Source organism: Rhinatrema bivittatum, chromosome 2 (assembly GCF_901001135.1).
Source record: "Rhinatrema bivittatum chromosome 2, aRhiBiv1.1, whole genome shotgun sequence".
NCBI classification, from domain to species: domain Eukaryota; kingdom Metazoa; phylum Chordata; class Amphibia; order Gymnophiona; family Rhinatrematidae; genus Rhinatrema; species Rhinatrema bivittatum.
The window spans coordinates 158733889-158744688 of NC_042616.1; positions in this window are offsets into that span (position 1 = coordinate 158733889).

Genomic DNA, 10800 nt, shown 5'->3' on the forward strand with positions numbered 1-10800 from the left:
GGGTACATTGGTGTAGGTACTGTCCTTTTCTGCAGGATAAGAAAAAATAATGTGGCCTGACCTGCAATCATTTACACAGCTTGGATTTTTCTGAATTCAGGCAATCGTAAAGAAGTTCATTTAATAAAATAAAGTATGACTTGTAATTCACCATTAACAATGTTCCAATTTTTTCTAATAGTTGCAAAGGTTTTATAGGGTTACATTGTGTATATCTGCACCTACTTATTGTAGCAAAAACCTGCAATTGCACAGCTGCACATACAACTATATATTCATTTGCATTTCCTTCTCTGTGCCTATACAACATGAAGATCATTTTAAAGGAGTGTGTTCCTTGTGAATAGCTGTTAAATAATGTATGAGCCAAGTCACAACAAATTGATAATTTGCTATTATTGGACATTATATACATTGCTGTTTGCTTACTATATCATATACTTTGAACTCATTTGGATTTTCTTTCAAATTTGCAGTGGGACAGCTTTTATTATATATTAATATATACAGTGTAAATTATTTGCTTCTTTTACAATAAAAGATGCATATTTCTTGATTTCCATGGTTCTGAGTATGCAGTCCTAACATAGTAATGATAGCAGAAAAGGACCAGATTGTTCATCCAGTCTGCCCAGCAAGCTTCTTATGCTGGTGGGTTACAGGAGGAGCTGTGTTCTGTGACCTTGCCAGAAGACTGATACAAGCACGGGGCTAGAGGGGAGAAGGTTAATAATTTGGGATAAAGAAATCCAGGTAGGTTTTTGGCACTTTAACCTCAATTGAGTTTGTTTCCAATTGAATTGTAAGTCTATAGAAATTTCCAGACCAAAAAATTTTACTTCAGTTGCGGGGGGGGGGGGGGGGGGGGGGTAATGTTGCAGGACAGGATATGCTGTATTAGGGCAGGCATGAGCAAACTCTTTGGCTAAAGTGCTCTCTGTGACCAAGGGAGAATTATCGTGCTGCTTTGGTGCCCCTTTTGAAACACCACTGATGCAGCTGATATAGGGGCTAAGTGGCTGCTATGCCTCCTGTTCTCACTGAGGCTATTGGGACGACTGTATGCTGACCGAGGCTGGATGTGGTTCATGGGCCATAGTTTGTCCAGCACTGTACTAAGAGTCACAGAGATGGTTGAAGGACCTGGGGCAAGGAAGAGTGGGGTTGACTTTCCTGGGCATTTGGAGGGATGTAAAACTTTAAAGATGGGATAGCCCCTCTCTTGGATGGATGTAGGCTGAGGTCTTAAAAGAGTTGAAACTAGTTTGGGAGTGGCAGATCAAAGCAAATTGTGTCCCTGATCCAACACAAGATTGGGTTGGAGATATATTTATGAGATTCCCATCTTTGGGATATCTAGAAAGAGGAGAAGGGATAGAAAAGAAGGGAAGATACAAAAGCAGAAAATGTATTTAAATCAGAATTCATATTGTTTAAAAGAACTTTTAATCCACACTCGCAGCAGAGTTCAAGGTGGAGTTCAACAATAAAATATATTAAATACAAAATATGACTTTACAATAACTAAAACAAATTAATAAGTCCATGCAATAGTATTGATGATAATAAATATGATGTATTTTCTATTCCCAGATTAAATCGTAAGGGTGGTGGTATTTTGCTTATTGCAAAAAAGAATCTCAGTTTAATCCTATCTCAAATTAGCATATCTTCTCCTTTTGAAGTTGCTCTTTTTAAATCCAAAAGTCTACAAGTATGTGTCATTTATTGTCCACCAGAACCTTTAGAACACAATTGTTCACCTTTAATTTAATTCATTATGAACAATTTAAATCCTGACATCCTGTCTGTAATTCTTGGAGATTTCAACATCCATGTTGATGCCATTCCCCTCTATGCACACTGTGAATTCTTTCTTGATGCCCTATCTGCTGTGGGCTGGACTCAAATAGTTACAGGTCCAACTCATAAAGCAGGCGCGCACATGTTATAAAATGGGGGGTCGGCACATGCAAGGGGGTGCACAATTATGCACCTTGCGCGGGCCAAGCCTGCACCGAGCTGCGCTGCCTTCCCCGTTCCCTCCCCCCCCCCCCCCCACCACCTTCCATTCCCTTCCCCTACCTCCCCCGCCCTTTCCCCTTTCCCTTTTTCTAGTTTTTTTTTTCTTGTTTTAAAACTTACTTCAGCCCCGGGGCTGAAGTAAGTTGTGTGGGCCGGCCAACTGCTGGCGCACGATCCCCAGCACAGCAGCCATGCAGGGGCCTCTGGCCCCGCCCTGGACCGCTCTGCCCTGCCCCTTTTTGCAAGCCCCTGGACTTACACATGTCCCGGGGCTTTACGCGCATCGCCGGGCCTTTTGAAAATAGACCGGATGCACGTAACCCTTTGAAAATCCCACCCAATACATGGGGATGATGAAACATACAATAAGAATATGATTAATTGAACATAAGTGCTGTCTTCACACATACAAGTGGGAGGCACCTCTGGTCACACATTGTTTTACATATGGGACATTCTTTTTCTGATATCACATGGACGATTCTGGATAATGTACCAGGTGATTGGAGAGCGAGGGATAGGGTTCGGGCTGTACAAAGTACCGAACAAATTGGGATACATAGCATGCAAACAGTATTCTCTCAAGGACTTAATAAAGAAACAGAGGGGTACATTTAACAAAAAAGCGTGAGCGCGTACTTTTGTTCGCGCACCAGGCGCAAACAAAAGAACGCCGGTTTTCAATACATATGCACGTAGCCGTGCGTATCTTTTAAAATCCGGGGTCGGTGCGCGCAAGGGGGTGCACATTTGTGCACCTTGCATGCGCCGAGCCCTGCCCGCACTGCCCGTTCCCTCCGCCTCCCCCCACCTTCCCCTACCTAACCCACCCCCCAGCCCTATCTAACCCCCCCTACCTTTATCGCAAAGGTTACGCCTGCTGGTGGCCCACTGGCGCGCCATCACCTGACCCGGGGGCTGGTCCAGAGGCCTCAGCCACGCCCCCTGGAACGCACCCGGGCCAGCACCACGCCCCCGGAACGTTCCAAACGTTGCGCCATCCCCCCAACACGCCCCCCCCTAGCAAATCCCCAGGATATAAGCGCGTCCTGGGGCTTGCTCGCGCCGTCGAGCCTATGCAAAATAGGCTCAGCGCGTGCAGGGAGGGTTTTTAAAGGTTATGCGCGTAACTTATGCTTGTAACCCTTTTAAAATCCGCCCCAGAGTGAGCTATTTGTTTTTAACTCCTTGATTAAATAGAGGGTGTTCGGGTATTGTTTTGAACAGTACTGTATATGATTACTTTTTGGTCAAATACCTTGGATGTATTAAATTTGAAGAGATGATTATACATGTCCAGTGATGTCATTCTGGATTTTACAACTGATTGGTGGATATGTCATCTCACGAATAGGGTTATTCATCAAAATGCATTAACACTATAATGCATGCGATAATCATGGTTCCACAGGATGCAAATCAAATTTTTTGAAGGAGCAGGATTAATTAAAATGAGGGGGCAACATGGCACTGTGCCATAATATAATGCACACTATCGCATGTTTTTAATGCCGGAAATAACTGCATCTTTTTTCCTAGCGTTAAGCTGTGTAATATGCCTGAAACGGTCGTAATGCAATTTGCAATAAATATTGCATTTCGGTCATTTCTGGGCTTGGAGAGAGAGAGTGGAGTGAAGAGGAGAGAGAGCCTCTGGGGAGACCTTCACAGTATTTAACTATTTATATCAGTTTAGGAGGGCCAGCTAATAGCTCAAGGTGAGGTGTACCCTGCTATAGTCCATCAAGCTAGGGCGAGAGAACATTGTAGAAATCTCATCTTTTTGAGACTTTCCTCACTCCAAATGACGTCAAATCTTTACCGAGGTGTACTGTGCTGTTCGTATGTCTCACTGTGCATGTAAACCTGTCCCTAAACCACCACCAACACCTCACCTCGAGCTATTAGCTGGCCCTCCTATCAAGATATAAATAATTGACTATTATGAAGGCCTTATAAATAGTCTCTGTCTCTCAACAATAGTAATAGCTATATATCTGGGCACTTTGCGATCTGCAAAATAGAAGTATTACAGGGTGCGAAAACTTTATCGCACCCCTATGTGATGTTGGCGCGCTGTGTGATAATTCTAAAATTACCATAAACACACCCCTTTTTCTTACCACGGGTGTTATCCAGGGGTTATTATAGCATTTTGATGAATCTAGGGCTAAGATAGTTGTCGTTGGAAAAAAGTATATGCAAATATTGAGACTAACGCAAGTATTATAAGTGTTCATTAGGGAAATATGGTTTTTGTCGACCAACTGCTCCATGTTTTATTTCTACTATCAGTGTCTTTCTGCGATAGGGTCCACAAACAGTCCCTTTTCATGGAAACTTTGAGATACATTTTTGATAATTGCATATAAAGTATAAGAAAGAATTACATCCCAAGTTTCTCACTGCCCATTGCCCAACATGATGATATATGTTCTGCATGGTTGCTTCAAGGGTTCCTCTCCATACAAATTTCAGAAGACCATATAAAATATTGCCTGGAGCTCTATTAAAATACACAAATAGGTGGGATTATTGATCAAGTAGTAGATATGAAAGGCTACTCCTTGCATATTATGATGATCCAAATTATTTAAACCTAAGACCATGACTTAGAATAAGAAATTTTTATCAGATGTTCTTAGTATATATTTTTAGCTGCACACCAACCCTGGTGTTACTTCTTTCCTAGCGACATACAGTTGTCAAAGCCTGCCAATCCTGGTATTACTTCATTCCTGACCAATTTAATTATTAATACCCACAATACAAAGATGGAACCTTACTGAAAGCTTGTAAGAAGAAATATGCTTTAAGAGCCTTTTTAAAAGATGTCAGACAGGCCATTGCTCACAGATTTGCTGGGAGAGTGTTCCAAAATATTCAGCCTGCTACAACACATACTCTCTCAGTTAAGGCTAGGTGAGCCAGTCTTGCCAAACGAATCCCCAGTAAGTTTTTATTGGTAAACTGTAAAGTACATGAGGATATATAAATGCATAGAACTGCATGGGTCCAGAAGGCAGTATCACTGTGCAATAAGGTATATATAAGGGTTGCAAGTTTATATTGTACTTGCCATTTAACTGGTAGTCAATGCCAAAGGCAAGGACAGACGTTATTTAATCTCATATAGGTGTACTGGTCAAAATGCTATATTCATATTCTAGGCAGGTAACATGATTATATCCATAATTATATAAGCACATAAAAAAAGACAAACACAGCCAAAAATAAATATCTAAGCACTGCAAAACAAAACCATGCATCAATAAAATTCAAACTCTCCATGCCACAACCTCCAAAGCAAAATGACCCGTTGCACACCTTGTCTCCATATTACTAGTTAGTTCTACAAGTCCTCAAAAGCCTGTGCAAAAAGATAGATATGCCTTCAACAACTTTTGAAACCTAAAGATTGACATTTTGGCCTTAAGGTCATCACCAAAGTGTTCCAAAGGCTTGGAATGGAAAATCACAAAGAGCCTATCATGCGACTTGGCTAATCTGATATGTTTTGCAGAAGGGACGTATATGAGCCTGCAAACTGTGAGGCCAATGTATAATGCATTACAACAGACAAGAAAGATGTAACTAACTCTTGCATTACAGTTCTAAAATCTGATTCACTTAAAAAAAGGCTTAACAATGTTGAAATGTGAAATTTAAAAGTACTCTTGACTTGAGTTTTTAAGGCTAGAGCACAGTCAATCTGTACACCCAAGTAAGTTATATACTTGTGAAGAAATGGGAATGGCTAAAGATGTCGTCACAGATGTATGATGATATCACCATAGTGGTTATACTCTCTTCAGAAAGGACAAAGTAGGCAAAATTAAAAAACAAACAAAACAAAGAGAGGAAGAGTAGCACTTTGCACAAGGGATAATGTAAAAATGACTAATATAGGGAAAAAGAGTTAGCAATCTGGGTTACCCTAGTGATTGGAAATGAACTACTATTCACATTGTTGATCTGCAAAAGGAGAAGAATTGTACAGAGATTCATCTAAAAGACAGTAACTATACACTACCAGTGGGAGACTTAAATATGTCAGATGTTGACTGGGATCCCCCAGCTCTGATTATAGTCAGCAGCCAGGAAAACTTGAATTCCCTTGAGGAGGCATGTTTGAGACAATTAATTATGAAATTCCAATGGCTTCCACTTATCTGTCACATTTGTCTTAAAATTCTGTTTAACCTTTCATGCATTACATACTGGTCATTATTAAACTTGGCATGTTTATTAATTCCTTATTTACCTTTCCTTATTAATTCCTTCATCTCAAAATGGTCACTTACAAGTTCCATCTATTTCTACAGTTAGGCTGAAGAGCACCCATGAGTCCTCGTTTAGTTATCATGCACGGGTTTTATGGAATTCCCTCATCCTGCCTATCTGCAAAATTGAAATATCTAAAATTCAGGAAGGCAGACAAATCTTGGCTGTGTTGTCAGGCGTTTGATTGAACCACCTGGATAAATGTACTTTTATGAGTGGTATGTTAAGTTTTAGTAACATCGTACTGATGGCAGAAAAAACAGATGGGCCATCCACTTTGACCAGCAAGATTCTTATGGTAGTAGTAACAGCCGCTCCATGCAGGTTAATCTGTGTTTCTGTTGAGGGTAGTAACTGCCGCTCCGTGCAGGTTACCCCAAGCCTTTATGTTAAGGGTAACAATATTAACAATCTAAACCAAGCAACTGTCAAACCAATTCCAAAATTGTTTTTGCAGGATGGGCAGCCTTCATGATCATTAAGACAATGGTGCTTTAATGTGCTCTGCTTTTTAGACTTGGCTGTAGAAGCAGTTCTGTGCTTTCTACCTACCGTCTGCATATTAGTATCCTGGAACATAAAAGTCAGGGCCTAGCTTTGACTGTCGTCTGAATCTAATTCCTCCTTGCCATCGAAGCAGAGAGCAATGTTGCAGTTGTGTCACAAACAGGCTAATTGGTTAAAATTTATAATCCCTGTGCCTTCCTTTTAGGGTAGTAACTTCTGCTCCATGCAGGTTATTTATTTATTTATTTATCGAGTTTAATATACCGTCATTCAGTTTCGCCGTCATAACTGTTTACAAGTTTCTATGGAATAGAGTATATTAATGAGTTAGTATAGACATTATGATAAAAGTTATAGTTAGAGAAGTTTCTATGGAATAGAGTATATTAATGAGTTAGTATAGACATTATGATAAAAGTTATAGTTAGAGATAAAGTAAGGTTAAATATGCACATGGTTGAGAGAGGTTATATAGATAAGGTTAAATATAAAGGTTATCATGGTTGAGAGAGATGGACATAGAGAGGTCCAGTAGCATGGTATATAGTGAGGAGGATACATAATTGTCATTGGGTGTTTTGGTAAGCTTTGGTGAACAGCCAGGTTTTCAGTTCCTTCTTGAAGGTTTTTAAGTTGGGTTGTGATCTTAATTTGGTTGGAAGTGTGTTCCAAAGTTTGGGGCTTCCGAGGGATATGGCTCTTTCATGAATTGAGATCAGTTGTGTGGTTCGAACAGGTGGAATTGTCAGGAGGCCTTTGGTTGAGCAGAGGTTTCGTTGTTGTGTATGGAGTTTGATTGCTGTACTTAACCAGTCAGTCTGTTTTTCGTGTATTAGTTTGTGTAGTATGGTCAGTATTTTGTAATCTATCGGAATTTTATTGGGAGCCAATGTAGAGATATAAGAATCGGAGTAATATGTTCGTATTTTTTTTGTTCCTGTTAGGATTCTGGTGGCTGTATTTTGTAAGATTTGGAGTGGACGGATGATGGAGAGTGGTAAGCCAAATAATGAGTTGCAATAGTCCAAGTTGGAGAAAATGAGTAGTTGTAGGACTGTTCTGAAGTTATCTGGGATTAGGAATGGTTTTAACTGTCTTAGTGTTAGTAATTTGTGATATCCCTCCTTAATTTTAGTATTGATGTGGTTCTTGAAGGATAGTTCACGGTCGATGATGATTCCTAAGTTGCGAGCATGTGTGACTGGGGAAATTGCTGCCTTTTGATTCTCAATATTGAGTGGTGGTGGTGATGGGCTATTTTTCTATCCAAGATAATTATTTCAGTCTTTTCGATGTTTATTATGAGTTTTATGTTAGTTCGTAGTTGTTTTATTTCAGAGATACACATGGCTGTTTTTTTGTAGATTTCGTCCAATGTATTATGATTCAGGATTAATATTTGGATGTCGTCTGCATATAGGAAGTGAGTCAGTCCAAGACCAGCTAGAAAATGACATATCAGAAGTAGGTAAATGTTAAAGAGCGTCGCGGATAGGGCGGAGCCTTGGGGAACTCCGGTGTTTAGGTTTATTTTCTTAGAAAGAGTATTGTTGGTTGTTACCTGGTAGCTTCTGTGTGATAGGTAAGACGAAAACCATTGCAGAGTTTTCCCAGTTATCCTATTTCAGTCAGACGGTCGAGAAGGATTATGTGGTTTACCATATCAAATGCTGCTGATAGATCAAGGAGGATTAGTAGGTAGCTTTGGCCATTGTTGAAGCCTCTGAGCATGGTGTCATTTAATGAGAGGAGTAGTGTTTCAGTGCTCAGGTGTTTTCTGAAACCAAAGGGCCGAAAATTAAGAGTTACACGCAGGCGTAGATTTGTGCGCGCAACCCGGCATGCACAAATCTAAACCCGATTTTATAACATGTGCGCACAGCTACACGCATGTTATAAAATCCAGGGTCGGGGTGCACAATTGTGCAACTTGTGCGCGCCGAGCCGCACAGCCTTCCTCCGTTCCCTACGCCCCCCACCTTCCCCTCCCTTCCCCTACTAACCCATCCCCCAGCCCTTCCTAAAATCCCCCTTACCTTTAACTTAGAAGTTGCGCCTGCCTCCGGGCAGGCGTAGGTTGTGCGCGCCGGCCCGCGATCCCAGGCACAGCAGCAAATGGCCGCTCGGCTTGGAGGCTCCAGCCCCACCCATGCCCCGCCCATTCCCCACCCCCTTTTTCAAGCCCTGGAACATACGCGCGTCCCGAGGCTTGTGCGCATCGCCGGGCCTATGCAAAATAGGCTCGGCACGCGCAGGAGCGGATTCTTGGGGTTTCGCGAGTAACCCTTTGAAAATCCGCCCCAAATTGCGCAGGGTATAGGATGTTGTTTCTTTCTAGGTGATCGGTGAGTTGCGAGTGTATGATCTTTTCAATTATCTTGGCAATGAATGGTAAGTTAGATATGGGGGTGGTAGTTTAGTGGGTTGTCTGGGTCGAGATTGTTCTTTTTTTTATGATGAGTTTAATTATTGTTGATTTTAAACAGTCAGGGTAATTTCCTTCTGCGAGGGAAAAATTAACAATGTCGGTTACAGTTTTGGTTAATGTTGTTTCGGTGGCTTTGAACGTTGGTATAGGAATGCTGTCAATGGGGTGATTTGCTGGATTCATTTTTTTGATGGTTACCCCCATGCATCCTTTTCTTCATTTCCAACCTTTAGTCTTTAAGGATCCACGGTGTTTATCTCAAGCCCTTTTAAATTTGTTTACTATTTTTGTCCTCACCACCTCTTCTGCAAGGGCATTCCAGGAATCTACCACCCTCTCCATGAAGAAGTATTTCCTGACAGTTCTGTCATGCCCCCTGGAATTTCATTTCATGACCCCTTGTTCTACAGTTTCCTTTCCAATGGAAAAGGTTCGAAGATCGTGCATCATTAAAACATTTCAGGTATCTGATGTCTGTATCATATCTCCCATGTACCTCCTCTCTTCCAGGCAGTGGTGGCAGATGGGCAGTTTTCACACCCAATTGGGCTACTTTTTGTGAGTGGTTGTGGGAAATTTTTAGCTATTTTTGGTTGTGGGATTTTGGGCTAATGTTTTGGCATGTGTGCATTTTTTAGGCATCTTGCTGGAAGGGGGAGGGGAGAGCAGAGGGGGCAGGGCCTATGGCCTTAAAGCCACAGTAAGATATGGCATGGTTTCTTCACAGACTGTGATCACTCTTATTGGTCCAAGAAAAGAATTATCCAACAATGCCATTTCTGCAGAAAGTTAAATGATGTTGAATGTTTGTGTTTCTAACAATAGGGGTGGATTTTAAAAGGATTTACACACGTAACCACTTCTGCGCGCACCGAGCCTATTTTGTGTATGTCCCGGGGCTTTGTGAAAGGGGCGGGATGGGACGGGGCGCCGGTCCAGGAATGGGACCAAGGCCTCCAGCACAGCGGCCATTTGCTGCTGTGCTGGGGGATCGCCGGCCTGCAGGCGTAACTTACAAAATAAAGGTGGGGGGGGGAGGGGGATTTAGGTAGGGCTGGGGGGCGAGTTAGATAGGGGAAGGGAGGGGGAAGGTGGGGGGGGGGGGGAAGGAAAGTTCCCTCCGAGGATGTTCCGATTTCGGAGTGACCTTGGAGGGAACGGGGAAAGCCATCGGGGCTCCCCTAAGGCTCGGCGCGTGCAAGGTGCACTAGTGTGCACCCCCTTGCATGCGTCACCCTGGATTTTATAACATGCGTGCGGCTGCGCACGCATGTTATAAAATTGGGCGTACATTTGTGCGCGCCGGGTAGCATGCACAAATGTAGGCCGCATGCGTAGGTTTTAAAATCTGCCCCATAATGTATATCCCACAATATTTTATTCTTCAGATAAACATAGCATCATATAATTATGACCATCATACTAGGCTTCATCAGTTTATGGTGCCAATTCATACTCTTGTATGCAAGTCAGTCCTATATAATCATTGGTCATATTATCTGATGAATATTAAACTTTTTTTTTTTTTTTTTGCTTTTTTTTGTGCTTTTATGCAT